This window comes from Moschus berezovskii, chromosome 14, assembly GCF_049115385.1.
Source record: "Moschus berezovskii isolate FMDL1 chromosome 14, NW_MosBer_1.0, whole genome shotgun sequence".
NCBI classification, from domain to species: Eukaryota; Metazoa; Chordata; class Mammalia; order Artiodactyla; family Moschidae; genus Moschus; species Moschus berezovskii.
Genome location: NC_142473.1, coordinates 31475016 through 31483885, shown reverse-complemented (window position 1 = coordinate 31483885; position 8870 = coordinate 31475016). Strand labels below are relative to the sequence as shown.

Genomic DNA, 8870 nt, shown 5'->3' with positions numbered 1-8870 from the left:
TTTGGGAAAAGATAAAGTTGGATTCATTCCTCATACCATACACTCCAAAAGCATGAAAGATAAACGAGACGAATAAACTTCAAATGCATGAGAGATACATACAAGTACAAACAAGTACTAAAGAAAAAATATAGGTGATTCACTTTATAACTTGAGAGTAGTGACACACTAATTATGACTTTAAATTCAGAAGCAGTGAATGAAAAGATTAATTTGACTATACAAAAATAAAAATATTTTTCAGTACAAAAGATCAAATTTCTACCAATAAGCAAAGTCAAAAGACACATGATAAACTAAAAGAAACTATTTTATGTGTATTGTAGCTTAAAGCAAATTAGTGCATAAGAGAAAAGGAATAAAGCAATCTTTTAAAAGAAAGATCCTGCAGTTTAAAATTTGAATTAGAAATATCTATATGAAGTCATCAAGTTTTTCATGTGTCTCATACCTTTCATTAACTGCAAGAGCCTACAAGCAAAGACAATCCAATGGCAATGAGCACACTATGCTAAGCACTGGAACCTGGTTCATAAATACCATGTTCACTGAAACCAACCAAGTCCCCTTGCAGAAATGGCTGATCCAGATCTGGGGCAAACTAAGGACAAGGTGAGCTTGGGAAATCTAGTTGCATCAGAAATCAAGGAAGCATTCAAAGTATCAATCTGACTGGCTAAAGAATGCTCAGATAGCTGGTAAACATTATTTCTGGGTGTGTCTGTAGGGCTGTCTCTGAAAGAGACTAGCATTTGACCTGGTGGAGTGAATAAAGAAGATTTTCCTCCCCAGTGTGGGTAGGCATCATCCAGTCTTTTTTTAAAAAAATACTTATGCATTTATTTGACTGCACTGAGTCTTAGTTGTAACCCTCAGGATCTTTGATCTTAGTTGCAGCATGTGGGATCTAATTCCCTGACCGGGAATCAAACCAGGTCTCCCTCTTTAGGAGCACAGAGTCTTAGCCACTGGACCATCAGGGAAGACTCCATCATCCAATCATTGAAGGGTATAAATAAAACAAAAAAGCAGAGGAAGGGCAAATTCCATCTCTCTACTTGAGCTGGAACTTTCACCTTCCCCAGCTCTTGTACATTGGAGCTCCTCGCCTTTGGACTCTGACTAGGGATTAAAACAATCAGCACCCCCACCCTACCTCCTGTTCTTGGGATTTTGAGTTCATCCCAGGGCTTATACCCTTGGCTCTCTTGGTTCTTGGGCCTTTGAGCTTAGACCAGCTTTCCTGGATCTCCAGCTTACAGATAGCAGACTGGGATTTCTCAGCATCCCTGATAATAAATGTCTTTGGATATTGGTCCTATTTCTCTAAAGAATCCTGACTTATAAATGGGATGTGTTAAAAGAACACAAGAGTAGCGTAAAAGGGCTCACACTAGCCAAATTTCTAAGAAAATATCAAGTATCAAATGTGGCTATACTGTATTGTAATGACTGTGAATTGTCACAAAAATTGAAAAAGAAAATAATTCTCTGAGTCCAAAGTGACAACCAAAAGATAAAGATAAAATTTAATTTACCACCATTGAGGAGAATATTTAAACATTTCCTTTGGGCTTTCCTTGGGGCTCAGCTGGTAAAGAATCCGCCTGCACTGTGGGAGGCCTGGGTTTAAACCCTGGGTTGGGAAGATCCCCTGGAGAAGGGAAAAGCTACCCACTCCAGTATTCTGGCCTGGAGAAGTCCATGGATTATATAGTCCATGGGCTGGAAGAGTCGGACACGACTAAGTGACTTTCACTTTCTTCTATAAATTGATCAAAGAAAGTAGTTAAGCATTTACCCTGATGTTCAGGAAGAACTGTAGTTCACCCCCACTGATAAGGGAGAGCTTTTCTTTATAGAATGTCAGCTAACGCATGTAGAATAAATGATAGAAAATCACCATTTTGCAGCTCTTCCAATGAAATAATCATTTCAAAGAAAGATCTTGAATGTATGCTAATTCATCAGGTTGCCAAGGAACAGCAGAGTGCCAAGGGATCCTATGTTAATTACAAAGGAAAACAGCATGTCTTCACAACTAAGAGACCTCCTAGTCACCATCTTGACAAGTGATGAAACTTAGGATCACTAACAGTGGGACACCTGGACACTGCATTTCTCCCGATGTGATATAATGTGAAGTTCCTGCTTTCTCTCCAGCACATTCTTGTCAGAAATACTTTAAACATAGCCTGAACATAACTGAGTCTTTAGTTGGATTCCAACTGATGGGAAATACAGAAGACAGAGAAACAAGGTTAATGACACTACAAAGAACCCATCAGACAGTTTAAGAATATGGGACATTCTACAAGACAACTGGCTTGGTCTTTTCAAATAGTCAACGTCATTTTTAAAAATGTGGGAATAATTTAGTGAAGACTAAAGAGTAGTGACAACCAGGGGCAATGCATGAAGCTTGACTGAATCTTCTTTTTTAATTTAATTTTTATTTTACATTAGAGTATATTTGATTTACAATATTGTGTTGGTTTCAGGTATACAGCAAACTGATTCAGATATACATATACATTTATCTGCTTTTTCAGATTGTTTCCCCATGTACATTATTACAGAATATTGAGTAGAGTTCCTGTTGACAGTAGGTCCTTGCTGATATCTATTTTATATAAAGTAGGTATGTGTATGTTAATCCCCAAACCCTAATTTATCCCTCCCCTCACCTGGATTGGATCTTGATTGAGAAAATAATAAAGCAATAATAAAAAGCTTATTAAATGAAAAATGGGAAAATTTGAGCATAAACTGTATATCCAATGATATTATGGAATTATTATTAATTTTGCTAGGTATGATAAGAGTATCGTGGCTTTGTAGAAGAGTGTCCTTAAGTTTTAGAATATGCAAGCTGAAGTTGTTTAAAGGAAAAGCACATGCTACCTACAACTTCCAAAGGGTTAAGCACACATATAAAATATATATATAGAGAGAGGAAGTCAATATGGCAAAATGTTAACAATTACTGGGCCTAGATGGAGAGTATTGGGGTGATCATTGAACTGTTTTTTCAATTTTTCTATATGTTAGAAAAATTTCATGGTAAATTAGAAGGAAAAAATGGAGCTGATGTGATGAAGCCTTGAGTCCATGGGTCACTTTTTAGTGTTTCATCTTGACCACAAAACCCCTCCAAAGTGTGTCTTTAGGCCTATTAATATTTTATTGGCTTAGTCTAATTATACAGGGAGAATGTTCCAGTCTCCTTTCTGTTTAGCTTTAGCCAAACAGCCAACATTTTGGCCAAAAGGAAGGATAGTGTGTGGAGAGAGGAGTCTTACAACTCGATATGTAAAGTTTTACTTAAATCTTCTGTTTTTAGGTATAGAAATCCTGGCCACAAGAATATCTCTTTTTCCCCAGGCCAGAGACATGCTTTTTCACTCTTTCCAGAGAATAAACCTCTGGCTTCCTGATGCTTTGGGGGAAGGACAGTAACCCAGCTGAAAAGAACCTGTGGCTGCTGATGACTGAGCTTTCAGGAGTTTAGTGATACAGATCTGGGGTTTTCTGAACTTTCTCCACTGCTGCTTTAAAATCCATCTTCTCAGGTGTGTTCAGTTATTATCATCTGACTATCTACAGGTCTTCCAGCTTCCAAAATTCCTTTTGTCTCTTATTCTCTTTGGGGGTTTATGCATTTTTTTAAAGTGCACTTCTGTGACATTTTATTGGGATTTGAGAAAAGAGCAGAGACTAATGCATGTAATCAATTCATCAGCCTTTACTGGAAGTCAATCTGATGTTCTTTAGCCTCTTTTTCCCATATGCTAGTTTGAAAGTTATCTCTTCTTTGTATTCTTTAATGGGTTGTCCTTGAAATTTTAATCTTTCTGTTAGACTTAACAAAGTCTAAAGATAATCAATATTCTTATCTTTTTTTCTGAATAATGCAAAGACTGTAGAAAGCTTTCACTTTGACCTCTCCTTTCCCACTTTCCACACTACTTTGGTCTAATATTTTCTTTGTTGTTGCCAACACCTCCTGTTAAGCAGTCCCTTCATCGATAATATTTATTGAGGCTCCCTGCCGTGTGGCAAGAGGTGTTCTGAGCACTGGAAATACAACAGTGATTAAGAGAGACAAAACTACTCATAAAAATGTTTACAAATTTTTTTATATATTTACTTACTTATTTGGCTGCACCATGTCTTAGTTGCAGCATGTGGGATCTAGTTCCCTGACCAGGAATTGAACCTGGGCCTCCTGCATTGAGAACAGAGTGTTAGCTGCTGAACCACCAGGGAGGTCCCATAAAAATGTTTTATGTTAGGTTGAACTATATGAAATTTCCAATATTTTGCAAATTTTTAGTTATAAAAGACTCACCTCAAGTTGGTTAAATATACGTATATTTAAATATATATATATACATATTTACATAAATACATGTAAAATCACTAACACTTTTTAAATTTACCTAAACAGTTACTAATTTCATTGTTTATTGCTTCCAGGTTACCTGTATCCCACTTCTCTCTGGGTCTGTTTCCATTTCAGATCCTGAGTAGTTCTTTTTAAAAACATCTTTGTTTATTTATGTCTGTACTGGGTCTTCATTGCTGCGTGGGTTTTTCTCTAGTCACCGTGCACTGGTTTCTCATTGTGTTGGCTTCTCTTTTTGTGGAGCACAGACTTTAGGGCAAGTGGGCTTCAGGAGTTGCAGCATGTGGGCTCAGTAGCTGTAGATCCTGGGCTCCAAGAGCACAGGCTCAGTGGTTGTGGCATACAGGCTTAGTTGCCCCATGGCATGTGGGATCTCTCCGGTCCAGGGATTGAACCTGCATCCCCTGCATTGCAAGGTGGATTCTTATCCACTGTTCCACCAAGGAAGTCCAAGAACAATGTAGCTTTTCATCTTTATAAATATACATTACATTTTTTTTTACTCTACATCCAGGTAATGTTGTCAATTATAGGACTGGAAACAAAACAAAACAGATAGCTAACTCTCTTCCAAAAATGCAGCTGTCTGTGAAACCAAGCTGACCCTGGTGGCTCAGACGGTAAAGAATCTGCCTGCAATGCAGGAGGCCTGGGTTCAGTCCCTAGGTTGGGAGGGTCCCCTGGAGAAGGGAATGGCAACCCATTCCAGTATCTTGCCTGGAGAATTCCATGGACAGAAGAGCCTGGCAGGGTGCAGTACATGGAGTCACAGAGTCGGACACGACTGAGTGACTAAGCACGCACACACTAGGCAACAGGGAAACAGTGAAGACAAGGAAGTTTCAACAAGTTTTGTGGAAATATCTGGTTCAAGACACTTCACAGTGTTATCTGACTCTCCTGGTTGTATTATATCTGGAGGTACAAAATATCTGATTGTCCCACTATTTGATGATGTTAAATTTGATCACTTGTTTAAGATGATCCACCAGATTTCTCCACTACAAAAGTAAAGTTTAGTGATTGACACGTAATCTGTGGGGAAGGCATGTGTGTATTCCTTTCCTCAATAATCTTTTATTTAATGGTTTTTAGCATTTATTGATGAACCTTGCCTGAATCAAATATTCCCTGAAGGTTGCAAAATAGCAATTTAGAAAAATTACATCATTCCATTCACATGTATTAGCTGTCTTCTTCTGTAAGTAAAAGCTTTTAGGGTATTGGGTTTTGAATCCAAAGACCTGAACAAAAATGTTTAACCTGATTCTAATGATGAGGAAATTAGTTAAATTCATATCATCTTCTCTGGACTCTTTAAAAGAAGTCAGTGTCTGGGTTGGTGAATACTGTTCTTAATGTAAAGGGATGACAGAGACATAACAACCTGAGGAAGTGTGCTGGAGCCTGAATTTTAAAAAAAGACAGAGAGAAAACAGCTATAAAAGCCATTTTGAGAGAACTGGGGAAACTTGAATATATGGGATATATATAAGGGATATATATTTCAATATATATTGAAAACATGAGATGATATTGAAGAATTATGTTAATCTTCATAGGTGTGATAGTGGAATTCTGTTTATGTCCAGTGTTCTTATTCTTAGGAGACGTATGTTGAAGTATTTAGGGTGAAGTGTCACTCCATATACAATTATTTAAAATGGTTCCTAGGGACTTCCCTGGTGGTCCAGTGGTTAAGATTTTATGTTTCAACGCAGGGGATGTTGGTTCAATCCCTGGTTAGGGAGCTAAAATCCCACATGCCTTGCGGGCAAAAAAATCAAAATATAAAACAGAAGCAATATTGTATCAAATTCAATAAAGACTTTAAAAGTGGTTTATATATTTTAAAAAACTTAAAAATATTGAAATGGGAGACAGTGGGAGGTTTTCCACCATGGCCACTAGGCCGATCTTTGTCCAAGTGGAACCAGGATGCCACATAGGGGGCCTTGATGAGAAGGTTAGTAAACCACTGCTGTGAGAACTCTCTCTCCAGGCAAGGCCAGTAGTCAACATCCACATGCCAAAGGACAGAGTCACTGGTCAGCACCAAGGTTATGGTTTTGTGGAATTCTTAAGTGAGGAAGATGCTGACTCTGCCATAAAGATCATGAACATGATCAAACTCTATGGGAAGCCAATACAGGTGAACAAAACATCAGCTCACAGCAAAAACTTGGATGTGGGGGGTCAACATTTTCATTGGGAACCTGGACCCAGAGATTCATGAGAAGTTGCTTTATGATATTTTAAGTGCCTATGGGTTCATCTTGCAAACTCCCAAGATTATGTGTCACCCTGATACACACAACTCCAAAGGTTATGCCTTTATTGGTTTAGCTTTATTTGATGATTTGGATGCAGCGATTGAGCCATGAATGGGCAGTACCTCTATAACCACCCCATCACTGTGGGAGGACACAAGAAGGACTCCAGGGGTGAGTGCCATGGCTCAGCAGCTGAACGACTTGTGGCAGCACAGAACCACTCTCCCAGGCTGACCACCCTTATCAGCTGTTTGCCAGTGCACCCCCTCTACCCTCTGCGGCCAATCCTGTGGTATCATCTTTGGGGTCTGGACTTCCTCCTCCATGCATGCCTCCTTCTGGCTCCGTCCCACCACCAGTACCACCTCCTGGAGCCCTTCCACTTAGGATACCCCCAGCTATGACCCCACCACCTATGCCTCCTGGGGCTGGAGGACATGGCCCCCCATCAGCAGGAACCCCAGGGACTGGACATCCTGGACACGGATACTCACATCCTCACCCATTCCCACTGGGTGGGATGCTCCATCTAGAGATGTCTCAGATGCAACTGGCCCACCATAGCCCTCATGGCTTGGGACAGCCCCATGCTGGGCCCCTGGCTCTGGGGGGTAGCCATCACCCCAACCACCACCTGGAATGCCTCACCCTGGACAGCTTCCCACGAGCATGCCCCACCCCCACCAAGGGCCTCTGTTTGGCTCTACTGTGGGTCTCCCAGGTCCGATGCCTCTGCATGGCATGCATGGACTTCCTCTATTGATGCCCCTTCATGGATGGATACACTGGCCCTCCATGACCTCCACCCTATGGCTACCAGTGGGGGCCGTTCCCTCCACCCAGACCCACTCCCTGGCCTCCAGTTCCCCCTTGAGGCCCACTTCGAGGCCTTCTCTCTCAGTGATTTCTCATTGTCTTTCCTCCTATTATAGCCTCCCAATGTCTGTTTACTTCCTTGGACCAATCAGAGTTGCTATAGCAGGCCTTGCAGGCCTTTCTTTTGTAAGTGTAATTTTTTTCACAGGAGGTTTTATTTATCTTTTCTATGTTGGTCTTATGTGTTTTGCAAATACACAGAGAAAATAAAATAAAATGGTTCCATACACATATACATACACCTAACTTGTGCACATATACAAATACCTCCAACTGACCCAAACATTTAAAAACTAAAACTATAAAATATCATCAAACAGGGAAGCATGGGTGTATGTCTTGCATTTATTCTAGGTTTGGCCAGAAAAACAGAAGGCACTCAGTTTTTCAAGTGTGAAAGACGAGATTGTAGAAGCTTAAAGGTTGATAAAACTGTTGGAAGGGCTGAAGGAGCGACCATCTCAGTTAGTTCTAGAAGGAGTGATTCTCAAAACCTCACCTGTAAGTGGCTACAAATGGGAAAGTGAAAGTTGCTCAGTCGTGTCCAACTCTTTTGATACCATGGACTACACAGTCCATGGAATTCTTTAGGCCAGAATACTGGAGTGGTTAGCTTTTCCCTTATCCAGGGATCTTCCCAACCCAGGTATCCTGCATTGCAGGTGGATTCATTACCAGCTAAACCATAAGGGAAACTCAAGTATACTGGAGTGGGTAGCCTATCCCTTCTCCAGTGGATATTCCCGACCCAGGAATCAAACTGGGGTCCTCTGTATTGCAGGTGGATTCTTTACCACCTGAGCTATCAGGGAAGCCCCTACAAATGGGAAGCTCACCTAAACTATCTTAGTTTGCAAAGCCAATGAGAGTGATTCTTAAGAAAGTCACCCAGGGGGCTATCCTGGTGGTCCAGTGGTTAAGAATCCGTCTACCAATGCAGGAAAGACGGGATTGATCCCTGTTCTGGGAACTAAGATCCCACATGCCTCAAGCCTGTGTGTCACAAATATTGAGCTTGGGCACCTTGGAACCCATAATCTGCAACAGGAGAAGTCACTGCCATGAGAAACCCGAGCACTGCAACGAGAGAGCAGCCCCCGCTCACTGCTACTAGAGAAAGCTTGTACACAGCAACAAAGGGCCCATGAGCTGCAACAAAGTCTCTGCACAGCTATAAATAAATAAGTAAACGAATAGAAATTTTAAAAAAGAAGAAAAAGTCATCTGGAAGCTGCTTTAAACCCCAAGTCTAGCTGTGTATCTGCCTGCAGCAACCAATGAAGAATAATGGTCTCTACCCTTGCATCTTACAT

General features: G+C 40.6%; 1 pseudogene; it reads left to right on the top strand.

Annotated features, from left to right (window-relative positions):
* Positions 1-576: 576 nt before the first annotated feature.
* On the top strand, positions 577-7585 carry LOC129553559 (splicing factor 3B subunit 4 pseudogene; annotated as a pseudogene).
* The last annotated feature ends 1285 nt before the right edge of the window (positions 7586-8870 follow it).